Below are 14,083 nucleotides of genomic sequence, written 5' to 3' on the forward strand. Positions count from 1 at the left end.
ATTATCTTGTAAACAATTGGCAAATCAAATAAATAAATAAAAATAAATAAAATAAATAAATCGCCCCTTCCCCCCTTCTCCTCCTCCTTCCCCTCCCCTCGGAGGCCCCTGAGTCAGGAGTTGCTACTGCTGGCACGGCTCCATGCGGCTTCAGTCCCACGTTGCCTCGGGAAGGGAAAGGCAAAAGGAAGAGCCGCGGCGGTGCTTTGCAACGACAGCAGCGGCACCGGAGGTTCAGGCTCAGCGGCTCCTGGTTTTGCCTTTCCCTTCCCAAGGCACGGGACTGGAGCCGCGCAGAGCTGCGCCGGCGGTAGCAACTCCTGACAGCCCCAGCCGAACACCTGAGCAGAGCCCGGGCAGAACTGCCTGTTGCTGCTGCGGGCGCTGCTGCGGGCGCCTGGCTGCCCAAGTAAAGAACCGCACCAGTTCAGGGCAACTGTGAGGAGCAAGAGGGGAGAGGCAGAGAAGGAGGCAGAGAAGGAGGAGAGCACCTGGTCAGTTGGGGAGGCTTCTAGTGCTGCGAAGAGGCGGCTAATGATCTCGGCTCCGCTCTGCTTCTCCAACATCCGGCACCGCCCTGTTCTGTGCGCCGGCTGCTCGGACTTGCTGGGCCTGACACAGAACAGGGTGGCGCCAGATGTTGGAGAAGCAGAGCGAGCCGAGATCATTAGCGCCTCTTCGCAGCACAAGAAGAACAGGGTGGTGCCGGACCATTGGAGAAGCGGAGCAAAGCCGGAGATTAGTAGCTGCCTCTTTCGGCGCAGAAAGCTTCCCCAACCAGCCGGCTGGTCTCCTCCTTCTCTGCCTGTTTGTTCTGTATGGCCGAGGAGGAGGAGACCAGCTGAGAAGCACGCTGCCAGGCGGGGCCACGCGGTGCAGGGCAATACGCCACCGCCCAGCCCTGGCTTGGGAAAGCAGTGGGTGTTCCCGGCGGTGGCCTTGGCCCGCTAGCAGGGAAGCAGCTGCCCAGCTCCATGTTGTGTGTGCATTTTTGTGGCGCGGGTCTCTTTGGCCGGCCCCAATTTTTTTCAGAGGGGAATATTTTTTTTCAGAGGCGGGCTGTATTAAAATGACCAACGGGCCGGATGTGTCCCGCGGGCCGTAGTTTGCCCACCCCTGTGTTAGAGGCTTGATAATAGACTATACAAGGAAAAGAAATACTATGAAAAGATTAGCCTCTAAGGCCTTAGAGGATGAGTATAAAAGACTTGAAAAACAGTTACAGAAAATGCCACAGAAAAAGGACATTTAAGTTAAAAATGGATATAATTAAACATAAAATGGGATTAATGGAAAAAGAAGACTTAGCACAGAAAATCCGAGGTGCAAAACAGAACTATTTTGAAGATGAAAATAAACCAGGCAGATGGTTAGCATATAAACTGAGAAAGGAGAAAGAATCAAGGAAAATATTGCAACTAATAGATGATCAAGGCCAAGTTTGTTATGGAAGTAAAGAGAAGAAGAAAATTATATGAGATTATTATGGGAAACTATACACACAAGAGAATATTGATGATGAAAGAGTCAAACAGTACTTACAGAATGCTAATCTACCTCAGATACCTAAAGAGATTGAAATAATGTTAGAAAGCAACATAACGATGATGGACTTAACTGAAGCACTTAAGAAGCAAAAAAATGGAAAAGCACCAGGCCCAGATGGACTTCTGGTGGAATTTTACAAAACACTACAAGAATCGTTGAATCTTCCATTGCTAGAAGTTATGAATGAAGTTATGTTAAAGAAGAAGATACTTAAATCATGGTCAGAAGCTTATATTACACTTGTCCCAAAAGAGGACGCCGACCCATTACAAATCAAGAACTATAGACCTATTTCCCTACTAAACGCAGATTATAAAATTTTTGCTTCAATATTGGCAGAAAGACAAAAAATACCTAAATAATTTTATTCACCCTGATCAAAATGGATTTCTGCCAAAGAGACAAATTAAAGACAATATGAGAGTAATCTTGGACACTTTGGAATACTACGAGGCATACCCTGAAAAACAAATGGCTTTGATATTCTTAGATGCACAGAAGGCATTTGACAATGTGAATTGGCGATTTATGTTATTATAGCTGGAACAGATGGGCTTTGGTAAAAAATTTATCCAAGCAATAGAAGCTATATATCATAAGCAAATGGCAAAGGATAGGGGGAGATTTGACAGACTCTATTGATATAAGAAAAGGATCAAGACAAGGGTGCCCACTGTCACCTTTGTTGTTTGTGTTAACCTTGGAAGTGCCAAACAGAAATATTAGAGAAGAAAAGGATATAAAAGGGATGAAAATTAAAAAGGAAGAATTTAAATTGCAAGCATTCGCAGATAATCTGCTTTTCATTTTAGAAGAGCCACTAGAAATAGCATTAAAATTGATAGAAAAGATAGAGGTATATGGGAAGGTGGCTGGTTTGAAAATAAAGACAAAACAAAGATTTTGAAAAAGAATATGTTATTAAGACAAAAGGAAGAATTGGCGTATGTTTTGAAAATCCAGGTCACAAATAAGATCAAGTACTTGGGGATACACTTGGCAGCAAGATGTAGCACATTCAAAGAGAATAACTATATTAAACTCAAGCAGCAGATAGTGCTAGATTTGGCAAAATGGGAAAATTTACAACTGTCATTAATAGGAAGAATATCAACAATCAAGATGAATATATTACCCAGAATTTTATATTTGTTCCAAACAATTCCAATTAGGCTTGGAAAAGATTATTTTGAAGATTTAAATAAAATTGTGTTGAAATATATATGGCAAGGTAAGAAAGTGAGAATAAAATTAAAACTTTTGCAAGATGCAAAAATAAGAGGAGGATTTGGTTTGCCCAATTGGGAGTTGTACTGCCAAGCTACAAATTTGATGTGGGTTAAGGAATGGATTAAGAAATGCTAGATTGTTGACATTAGAAGGACATGATCTGTTGTTGGGGTAACATGCTTTTTTATGGTATAAAGGAACTAAAACACAGGGGTATTTTAGAAGACATTATATACGGGAGTCTCTGTGGTTAAACTGGGAGAAGGCTAAAAGGCAATGTTATTCGAAAATTCCAGTCTGGCTATCAACTATTGAAACATTTTCTTATCCTATCATATACAAAAAGGAACAAACAGTTATATACAAAAAGGAACAAACAATATGGTGAAATATTGAATGAAAAGGGTGAACTTAAATCTATGCAAAATCTAGAGGAACAAGGTATAAAGATGAATTGGTTTTCATATGTGCAAATACATTCTAGGTATGATAAAGATTCTAAAACAGAAGGTTTCTATGATAAATTGACTGATTTAGATAAGATTTTGACAGGTACTGATGAAAAGGTGATTAAAAATTGTATGGATATTTATTAGAAATTAAATTAGAAGAACAAGTCAAAGAAACAATGATTGCTTGGGGGAAGAATTTTGGATATGGGATTGATCTAGAGAAATGGCAAAAATTGTGGTCTCAAAATTATAAAATGACAATGTCAACAGCATATAAAGAAAATTGGTATAAGATGTTTTACAGGTGGCATTTCCCCCCAACAAGAATAGCAAGAATGTTCAAGAACAAATCTGAAAAATGTTGGAAATGTCATCAGATACCTAGCTCATATTACCATATGTGGTGGACACGTGCTGATGCCAAAAAATATTGGACTAAAATCCACACATGGTTGGAAAAAATGACAAAAAAGCACATAGACTTGAAGCCAGAGATATTTTTATTGGGAATTTTACCTGAAATATACAGTAAAGAATTGTAATATTTGCTTGTAAAATGTATTAATAGCGGCTAGAATCGTATTTGCTAAAAACTGGAAAAATGAGAAAATACCAACACAGGAGGAAATCATTAAGAAAATATTGGAATGTGCTGAAATGGGTAGATTGACATTTGAAATTAGAGAACAAGAAGATAAACAATTTTATAAAATTTGGGATCCATTCTATCAATGGTTAGACAATAAAACATGGTAATGAAATATGTAGATTTTTAGAACATAATGAATATATAAAGATGGTTTTTTATTATATCTACAAAATGATTATAGAATAGATTTGAGATGATAATATGAACTGTCATAAAACAAATTAAGTAAAATATGGATTATCTTGTAAAACATGAATGAATAATAGGATAGTTAAATGATTGATTAACAATGATATTAATGCATTTAGGAATATTTGATTGACAATACGAGAACATATACAATATAATTGTAAGTGAAGACTATGAAGTGGAAGCACAAAACAATTTGTAAACCAACCGACACACTGTATGTATATATACATCTGGAAGATGGCCTGATGTTTTTATGTTGTGTTTGTCTAAGTTTGTCTTAAAAACAATAAAACTGTGGTGTTTTTTTTTAAAAAAAATCAGTGTTGCTACCTAAGTGGACAGTTTGATTTCACAGAAGTGTGATTGCCTTGGAGTTACATTGTGTTGTTTAAGTGTTCCCTTTATTTTTTTGAGCAGGGTATTTTATGGCATTCCCAGTGGAATTATACCACTGAATGGTTTTATGATTTCTAGGCACAATCTGAAGGTTAGTTTGGACACTAAATTTAAATAAATCAAACTTTTGTCCATTGAAATCAGGAAATCTTCTTTCTCTCTGAACCTAAAATTCCATATTGCATCAACTATTTATTTAATGCAGTGGGATTTACTTTAGATAGTTGTACGATTAAATGTAATGCTGAAATCATCAACCCCTTTAAAATTGGCAGCTTATTATTATTTCAAAGAAATCAATCAAGATAACGTACATTTTTTGTGTCATCCCTTCTGACCTTATCTGCGGAAATCTTGACTTTATCCATGGTTTCTTCCAAACACTCAGTCTTTGTAATCCATACTGTGGCAGAGAACAAGGTACCGTATATGCCGGCGTATAAGACGACCCGGCGTATAAGACGACCCCCCAACATTTCCACTCAAAATATAGTTTGTTATATACTCGCCCCCTCTTCCGCACGCCTTCCACTTTTGCACTTTTTTTTTTTTTTGAGGCACTTTTGTGCACCGTGGAAGCAGATCCCGTGAAGCCGAAAGGAGCAGCCAGCCTTCTCCCAGCTCCCAAGGAAGAGGCTCGCACCGCCCGGGCTCCGCTGAGGTATCCGGCTGGGGCTGTCAGGGAGTTGTTACTGCTGGCGCGGCTCGCGCAGCTCCAGTCCGCGTTGCCTCGGGAAGGAAAGGCAAAAAGGAAGAGCGCGGCGGCGCTTTGCAATGGCAGCAGCGGCTCCTGGTTTTGCCTTTCCCTTCCCGAGGCAACGTGGGACTGGAGCTGCGCGGAGCCGCGCCAGCGGTAACAACTCCTGACAGCCCCAGCCGGATACCTCAGCGGAGCTCTGGCGGTGCGAGCCTCGCTTCCTTGGGAGCTGGGAGAAGGCTGGCTGCTCCTTTCGGCTTCACGGGATTCGCTTTCCACGGTGCGCAAAGTGCCTCAGCCGCGGGCAGCCGCAGTGCTTCCCAATTACTATTTGCCGGCGTATAAGACGACCCGGCATATAAGACGACCGCCCCAATTGGAGGCATGTTTTTCAGGGCAAAAAAGTCATCTTATACGCCGGCAAATACGGTATCTCTAATTTGGTTCCTAGCTAAGAAAGAGCTTATAAAGAGATTATAGAAGTTAGAAAGAAATTATAGAAATGCATCTAACACTACAGAAAATCTATTCCCCCGGTTCTCTAGTTTTGGTGTGAATCAGAGTGTTGGTTGGCCAGAAACATGTTATATATTTGTTTGTATGTATGTATGTATGTATGTATGTATGTATGTATGTATGTGTGTATGTATGTATGTATGCATTTTTTATTCATCTTTGCCTTTTTATTAGTTTATAATATAAAATACAAACATACAAAAGCAAAACTAATAGGAAATGTTAGGAGGAAAAAGGGAAGAGAAAAGTGTAAAGAAGAAGGAGAAAAGAAAAAAAGGCATTGATGTGTGACTTCCTTTGGTGCAGTAGAAGAAAACGTAACATCGAACTTCAACTTTTTACTTTTACATAATAGTATAAACTAGCCATTTCTAAAACAGGTCTATCTAATCAGTAAAACCCAAAATCAAAGTTTCATTTTTTTCCACCTCAAGCACAAAGTCCAGAAGCTGTTTTCAAGTAGAAACAAAAGCACTAGTGATTTTTCAAAGCAGTCAGTTTAGCCTCTCTTCTAAGTCCATCAGCTTTTGCAACCATTTATCCATTGTGGGGATTAAAGTGTCCTTCCATTTTTTATGCATAAACCATCAATATTTATAACATCAAAGTTCCCCCAAAAAAAATTCAAGTTTTTTTTCATTAAACCCAAGAGAAAACTTTCTGGTTTTATCTCTACATTCACTGGACAATCTTCTGAATGGCCAAAAGTGTTCTGAAACATGTTATATATTTGTGATCCGATCTCACGAATTATTGATTCTCTCTCTCATACACAGACACATACACACCCCTTTTTATATTTTTTATTTTCTAATTATTTTTCCTTTTTTCCCCTTTTATATAAATAACAATAACAGAAGGGCACCTTCAAACCCAAGCTTTCTTTGTTTTTTGTTTTTTAGTTTATTTTTAGATAAGGCAGCATGCTCTGTATTGTGACACATTATTTCCCCTGGTATGTTTTTAAAAATATTACGGCCAGAGGTGGAGAATGTCTGTGTGCTTCCAGATGTTAATGAAATAGAGCTGGAAGTACATTGACAGTGCTGGCTGGGGCTGTATTCATCAGATATTGAGAGCTCCATCAATATCATTAGTAACATTTCCATTGAACTCCAAGAAGAGCAGATTGAAAGGGATATTAACGTGACAGTTAAAAATATAAAATATTTCTGGTGGTATATTTTTGTTTTCCCCTCATTTGATGTGTGATAAGGGTGTTGGTATTGCTTCCACTTTTTATGGTGAGTTTCTTGTGCATATTTTTATTTTCTTGTTACACTTTCCCATCTGTTTTCGAAGGGTCCTGAGCCCTAAACATAGGGCCTGCTAATGGTGAATATGGGCAGAGAAAACTTCCCTCAGTGCTAACCAGACCCAATACTTACTTGATTTCTTTTACATTTTCTTAAAATTTAGGAATAGGAATTAAACATGACATTGATGTGCTTTAAATCACTATTTATAGTTCTGCCATCTTACAAAACAAAAACAAGGAACTTTTTGACTTGACAAATGACACTTTGGACCCACTGCATTCAGAATTCCTGATTCCTCTAATAGCCAGAAAACTCTAAAAGGCATACTATCTTTAGAACTGGCATATTTTCTCTTAAAATAAGATTTTTTTTGAAAAGGCTGAATTGAAGCCAGAAAAAAACAACACCCACCCGTTTTCTAGCAGGGATAAATAACTGGTGGTTTCTCCATGTGGAATTGGTCATGAATAAATTGCTATTGATAAATGAGCAAACTAACATTGGTAAATTAAACCAATGATTAAGCAGTAAAAAGTGTTTAACTCATTTGACACCTCAGATATTGCCTCACAGAAAGTGAGTACCAACATTCTAGACAGATGGATAAGCACCTCAAAATCTTGAATATGGCACAATCAAGCATTGTTCTAAGCAGATTTCCCTAAGTATATATTTGCATTTGATCTAGTATACTTATTCATTATGGTTCTCACTGTTTCAAACCCAGCATCTTAATCATTAACTATATTGCTGTAGCAGTTGTAGATAACAGATAATCTTTCATAAATGATCAAATATAATACCAGTACAAGTAGAAGTTTTAGCATGATTTTGTTTTTTTTATTATCTAGCTAATTCTAGTTTTACTCTAATTTCAGAGTATCAGCATTAACTTCTGCCAACACATTTTTTATTTGCATTCACAAGAAAGATGAAAATAACTTTCAAAAGCTCCCCATTAGAGGTATATGACTATGTTCTAACTGACTACTTCTTTTATTTATTAGCTATAACTAGTTAAACATAACTATAGACCAAAGGAACATCAATGTCAGAAAAAACTATATAATAATTGGGAGAAAGAAAACACGTAAACAACTGCATTTCAGAGGAGATATACATATGGGGACCAAACATCAATGAGTGAGTCAATCCTAACAGAGACTAATATCATGGCTGGTAAATTTCTGAACAGATATTGATAGAAGAAACAGAGATAAATCAGTTGAGGAATATAACAATAAATAGAAAAACAGAGTCCCAGATATATCTAACCTATATGGCAAATCCACCAGCTTGATTTGCAACCTTCTTGTACGTTTCAGTATATTAGTCTTGCAACAGCTGTAATATATACTATGATCGGTAGTCACTGGCTGTAGTAAGTGGGCAAGCTTGCTAACCTATGGTTAGTTGGTTGGTTGTTTTATATTTTTATTGATATAATATCCATCTTATTGTTATGATTTTTGATATGCACTTTACTGATACTTTATTCTATTTATGGCATTTTTGATGCAAGCTAATTTGAACATTATCTGATGAAAAGATATATATATTCAGCTAATAAGTAACCGATTTAGGAATTTCTCTTAAAAGATATAGAAATAACTGAGCTAAACACTAAAAATGGGTCAGATAACGGGCAAGGAGCACATTAGACATTTCCTAATTTGCAGGAACCATGCAGGTCATCCTTGCTTAACAACTGTCCCATTTAGAGACCATTCAAATTTACAACAACTCTGAAAAAAAGTAACTTTAAGGTCAGTCTCACACTTATGACCATTGCATTCCAGGGGGTAATGTGATTGAGATTCAGACCCTTTGCAACCACAAGGCATTTATGAATGTCTCACAGCCACATGATTGTCATTTGTGTGACAAACAAAGTCTATGGAGAAGCCAGCAGAAAAATTATACATCACAGTCACGTGATGTCTCACTTAACAACTATGTCGCTAAACAACTGAGTTGCCAGTCCCAATTGTGGTTGTTAAATGAGGACTATCCATACATTGTATTTCATCCTACAGGGTGGTTATTTCTTTATTTCTTTATTAAAGACAAGTGTTGTGTGTAATAAGTGAAATCCACACTCCACAGGTAATAGATGAGAATAAAAATGGACTAACAAAAGAAAAAAAAAGAACTAAAGAGGCAGAATGGCAGGAAAAATGATTGTTCCCCAACACCCAAAATGGAATAAAAATGCAACTAGTTTTTTAACTTCAAAGTCAATGAAAATATAACAAAACAAACCTGATAAAATTGCTATTCTGAAAAAAAAGGCTATTCAACACTAAAGTGCATCTCAATTGTACCTCCTGGTGGTGAAAAAGTGTTACAACTTTCAGGTTGAGAATTTTTTGTGGGCTGTAAGCAAGACTTGCAGGTTTCCAGATGTTGTTCACTTATAGTTCCCAGCAATATCTGGGACCAACAGGTGAACATGGGCATAGTAGAGCCATATATCAGTGATTTAAAATGTAAAATTACTATAACTAGTCCCAGTCACAAAAAACCGAAGGCAAATTTGTCAGGGGCTTCAAACTCTGTGGTCCCATAATTTATAAAATGAGTGCTTATCCTCTAATAATAAAATGGGCCAAAATAAAGGACTATTTTGGGATGATTTTTTGTGTAGTAAAGCAAGTTAAGAAAACACAACAGAGCAAATCTGATAAAAATTACTAGTATTCTAAATATTCTCTAGTAAAATATGTATCAATAGGATTAAACAAGAAATAGATTGTTTACTTTTGATAATTAATTGCTCATTTGTTTTATCAGGTGAAGTAATGATGCAACCTCTGTAAAATATAAAATATCACAATTTCACTGAAAATAAACAATGAAATAATTAGATTTAAAATCATTTTTCCCCCAATGGGAAGGATGTGTTTGTTTTGTGCATCATTCCTGGAATCTGATTTTTATTTTTCACACAGCCACTCATTTCTTACCTACACTTACTTTTGATCAAGATTTCCTCTTTCTAGGCTGTATTCTAGAAAATTCTGTATTTGGTGATAGTTTGTCTGGGCAGAAGAGGAAGAAATACTGACCCTGAGTCAGCTTTGGGCATGTAGGCCATGAGAGCTCTGCATGAAATACTGGAGCCCCATTAGAACCCTTTTTGGACTTTGGTTAGACAAGACAGCTGTTGATTTATCTTTCTAGACGGAGCAGAACAAAGTAATGCCAGCAATCCATCTGTGCCTATGTAAGCCATTACATAGCCAGTTGTGTTTCGATCATTAATCTCCCAAACTCTTAATTGCTTAGATAAGAACTCTGGCCCAACACCTTGATAAAGTTTGGAAAGGCTGATGTAGGTCATCATATTGAAAGTGTGGCTCTGTCGTCTAGCTGGTATTTCATTTTATTTATTTGTTCTACTTTATTTATTAATTTCCTAATTGATTCTGGGCAGTTTACAACAACATAATAAAGCCACACATGCATGAATCAAAGCACAGCTTAAAACAGGATTAAACACGAGAAAAAACTTACAGGTAAAAATAAATCAGGTTAAAATCCAAGGCTAGGAGTTTAACAGGGCAGTGGGAATAGCCTTAGGCTAACCCTAACCCTAACCTTAACCAGAAGTGGTATTCAGCAGGTTCTGACTAGTTTTTGGAGAACTGGTAGCGGAAATTTTGAGTTTGGAGAACAGGCAAATACCACCTCTGACTGGAGATTTTACAGTATCCTTCCCCTGCCATGCCCACCAAGCCATGCCCATAGAACCGGTAGTAAAAAAAAATTGAATCCCACCACTGACCCTAACCCTAACCCTAACTCTAATTGTAACCCTAACCCTAACTCTAATCCTAACCCATGCTGGAAGTGCCACCAGATATCTGGAACTATATGTGGTAGTCTTGTATAGAAGCTAAAAGATACTAAAAGCTAAAACAAAAATATACACATGGTTGGGAAAAAAAAGATAAAACAACACATGGATTTGAAACCTGAAATATTGTTATTAGGAATGGCACCTGAAGGTTACAGTAAAAACATATTTAATTATACATGTATTAACAGCAGCCAGAATTGTATGCTGACTCTGCTGTAAAGCACTAGGAAGAGTAAGTGCTATTACTATTGCTATCTTGACTGTGCAAATCTTCACAAGTTCAGCACTCCATTCAAAATACTTTTTGGTTGTTTATTGATTCATTTCATTGGGTATGTGCTGTTTAGCTGCTATCAATTCTTAGCAACCACAGAGATAGATGTTCTTCATGATGATGTGCCCTAACATGGCCTATGAGGTTGTTCTGTCTCACTTTTCTTCTTTCCCAAAAGATGAAAGAATACAAACTCACACAAACACAGGCAGGCAAGCTGGCTCGGACTTCACAGAGTTAATTCTTTGGAACTGATAACATCCTTGGCATTCCAACACCCTCTGCCTGCCAAGTCCGAACTGATAACAAATAAAAATCTACTCACAGAAAATTACAAGGCAGTCCACAAAAATCATTCACGAAGAAAATCTGAAGTAAGATTAAACCTTGTCCCGTGCAAAGTTCCAGCCGAAAACACACCCACTTTTATCCCCTGTGGGGTGTGGCTCAATGACTCAGCTCACTCTCTGACCCTCCCATGCCTCCTACGTTGTTGCTCACGTTTCTCCCTACGACACTGCTTAGGATCAAGCCAACATTCTTCCTCTTTACTCCCTGTCAGGGGCTGCTCCGATATGCCTTCCTCCTGATTAATCTCAGGCTGTTCCTCTTGGTTGTCTGATGGAACCTGAGGCATTATCAGTGAGGAAGGTCCTGGAGAGGAAGGCATTCCCAGTTCCTCCTCCTCATCTTCCAGGTCTTCTTCCTCTGACAGCATAGGCTTGGGAATCGGGGCCACAACAGAGGTCTTGCACTCATCACCAATGTGATTCAATCCATTTTGCTGCTAGTCATCTTCTTTTTCCTTCCATCTTTTCCAGCCTTCTCCCCAGTTAGGCCTTCCAAACATGGGTATGAAGCCTGATCATCATTATTATTATAGTCTGTTGCACAATCAGCCAGCTGTTCAGGCTGGATTTGGTTCTTCCTCCTCCTCCTCCCCTCGTTATAGCATAGTTATAACCAGGCTGGTTATAACCAGCCCGTTAACATCTGTCTTACTAAATTCTCGCTACTCTGCTTCCCAGATCACAGCTGGGCTAGCAAGTGTTTCAAGGGGAAAGATGCTTTGACAATTTTTTCATTTCCTCCCGCATAAGGGTGTTTCCCCCCCCCCTTTTACTGCCAGCCCAACAAATTAATGTCGTGTGAAGTAAAAGATGTGCATATAATGTGTCTGCGCACAAGTAATTTGAATTTCCTTTAATGTGGAATGAACAAAAAAGATTTTTTTTTTTTGTTACTGCAGGGTTACAGCTAGTCAGAGGGAGACTGACATTTTTGATCCTGGTTCTCCATGGAGAAGACCAGAAGCCTTCAAAAAAACATTTGAAGGATCTGGAAGTCATGGGAGAGCAGAAAAACCTCTAACCTGCAAAGATTTGACAAAAGAGGGGAAGCAATTTTCTTGGAAACTAGTCTTCACGCTTTTTTGGTCATAAAATATTCTAGACTCCGTTCTGTATTGCCCATCTATTTATATTTGTTGCTGGAAGGATGGGAGTTGTGATGCACTGTCTTTTTTTTTTTTCAAGTCTAGAGATTCTCAGGTCATGGTTGTCTCAAAGCTGCTCTTCAAAAGGCAACTAGACTTTCTTTGTTTTAAACTTTAAACTCTGTGATTAATTCAAGAATTTGCTTCGTTAGTGGCACGAACTGGGCTATCATTGTTATTTTTTCTTGCAGAAGGACATCCTGGGATGGCATAATATTTTTTTTATGACCATGAAACAGAAAATTGGGGGGAAGGACGACGACTCCGGGACCCTCGCATTCTTTCCTCGACATCCGCACGTCATTTCAGGATGTTTCTTGGATTACCAGACCTAGCCATCACCCACAGAGAAATAAATCCCTCTTCCCATGCTCAAGAGTACGATCGCCCACCCCGGCAACCAATTCCAGCCTCATCTCTTCGGCTGTCACACAAGGATGGACTTTTGCCGAGTCGGGCTGGGTCCACCCAGCAACCACGCTAACGGGGATTTGGGGGCAAGGCGACATTCGACGGGGCGCCGAGATTCACGCCGGCGGGTCGTTCTGCGGCGGCGCCAGCAAAGTCCCACGCGGGAAGCGTCGCGCAAGGACCGCTGAGCCTTCGCCAGCGCAAAAGAAGCGGGGCGATCGCGCCACCCCGAGAGCGGCAGCGTTCGCAACTGCCCCGCTGCATCTTGAGACACGTGAGTTGGGGAAATGGAGTCCTCGGGCAGGGCGAGCTCGAGGCTCCTCGGTGGCCGCGTGGGGGTTTTCCTGGCCGGGCGCTTCTGCTCGGTGTCCCGCCAGGCTTTTGACCCCGGGCTGAACCGCCTGTCGGTAGGAAAGGCAATAAAAATGGGGACGGAGAAGGATTTCTTTCGATAAATCCGATCAAAAGAGCTTTGGACAGGAAAAGGAGATTTCTTTCAAGCCTTCAGCTTTGCAGGTTGCCCAGATCTCCCTTTGCAGGCGCGCCAATCTCCCTTCTTCCAAGCTTCAAACGTCCAGTTTTTGGCAGAGGGGAGAGTTGGGCTTCATTTGCGGGTTGATTCGTCTCTCAGATGCAGAAGGAGTTTTCTTTTTATTACCTGAGAAAGAGCGAGCGAGCAGGAACCTGTGAAGGGGCAGGACAGGCGAGAGAGAGACTTCTGAATGAGGACAAGCTACACGCATTCTGGGTCCTAATACTGTTTTAATTTTAAAATCGTATTTGGGAAAATATATTGAACTTAAAGATAATTGGAAGTTGAGTAACTGGATTTCTTTTCTCTTTGGTTTAAAATCAAACTTATCCAAGTAGCCTCTTTAGTTCTTAGACATATGTTGTGCCTGCATATAAATAGTAATAAAAATAATGAAGTTTGGTTTTGCAACAATAAAAAACATTGGAAGGAAAGCAAAATTCCTGTCCCGTTCTCATGTGCAATCTCAGCCAGGCTGGCACCAGAGACGTTTGTAATGGCAATTGTCCAAGTCATGCTTAAAAATGCACCTTTTTCTCTCTTGAATTTAATCTTGCAAATGTTGGTAGC

General features: G+C 39.2%; 2 protein-coding genes across 2 annotated transcripts in view; one reads left to right on the forward strand and one right to left on the reverse strand.

Annotated features, from left to right (window-relative positions):
* ALDH1A1 (aldehyde dehydrogenase 1 family member A1) overlaps positions 1-11,428 on the reverse strand; it is an 88,268-nt gene extending 76,840 nt beyond the window's left edge. Inside the window, exon 1 of the mRNA XM_087957815.1 lies at positions 11,401-11,428. The gene's annotated coding sequence lies outside the window, so the exon portion shown is untranslated. The remainder of the gene's footprint in view (positions 1-11,400) is intronic.
* A 1,413-nt stretch (positions 11,429-12,841) lies between these two features.
* The window catches only part of LOC148132471 (cytochrome P450 1A1-like), a 30,015-nt gene continuing 28,773 nt past the window's right edge, over positions 12,842-14,083 (forward strand). The window contains exon 1 of the transcript XR_015748041.1: positions 12,842-13,255. The gene's annotated coding sequence lies outside the window, so the exon portion shown is untranslated. The remainder of the gene's footprint in view (positions 13,256-14,083) is intronic.

This window comes from Notechis scutatus, chromosome 2 (assembly GCF_049901735.1).
Source record: "Notechis scutatus isolate UNSWTSFEM ecotype Mainland chromosome 2, rNotScu1.2, whole genome shotgun sequence".
NCBI classification, from domain to species: domain Eukaryota; kingdom Metazoa; phylum Chordata; class Lepidosauria; order Squamata; family Elapidae; genus Notechis; species Notechis scutatus.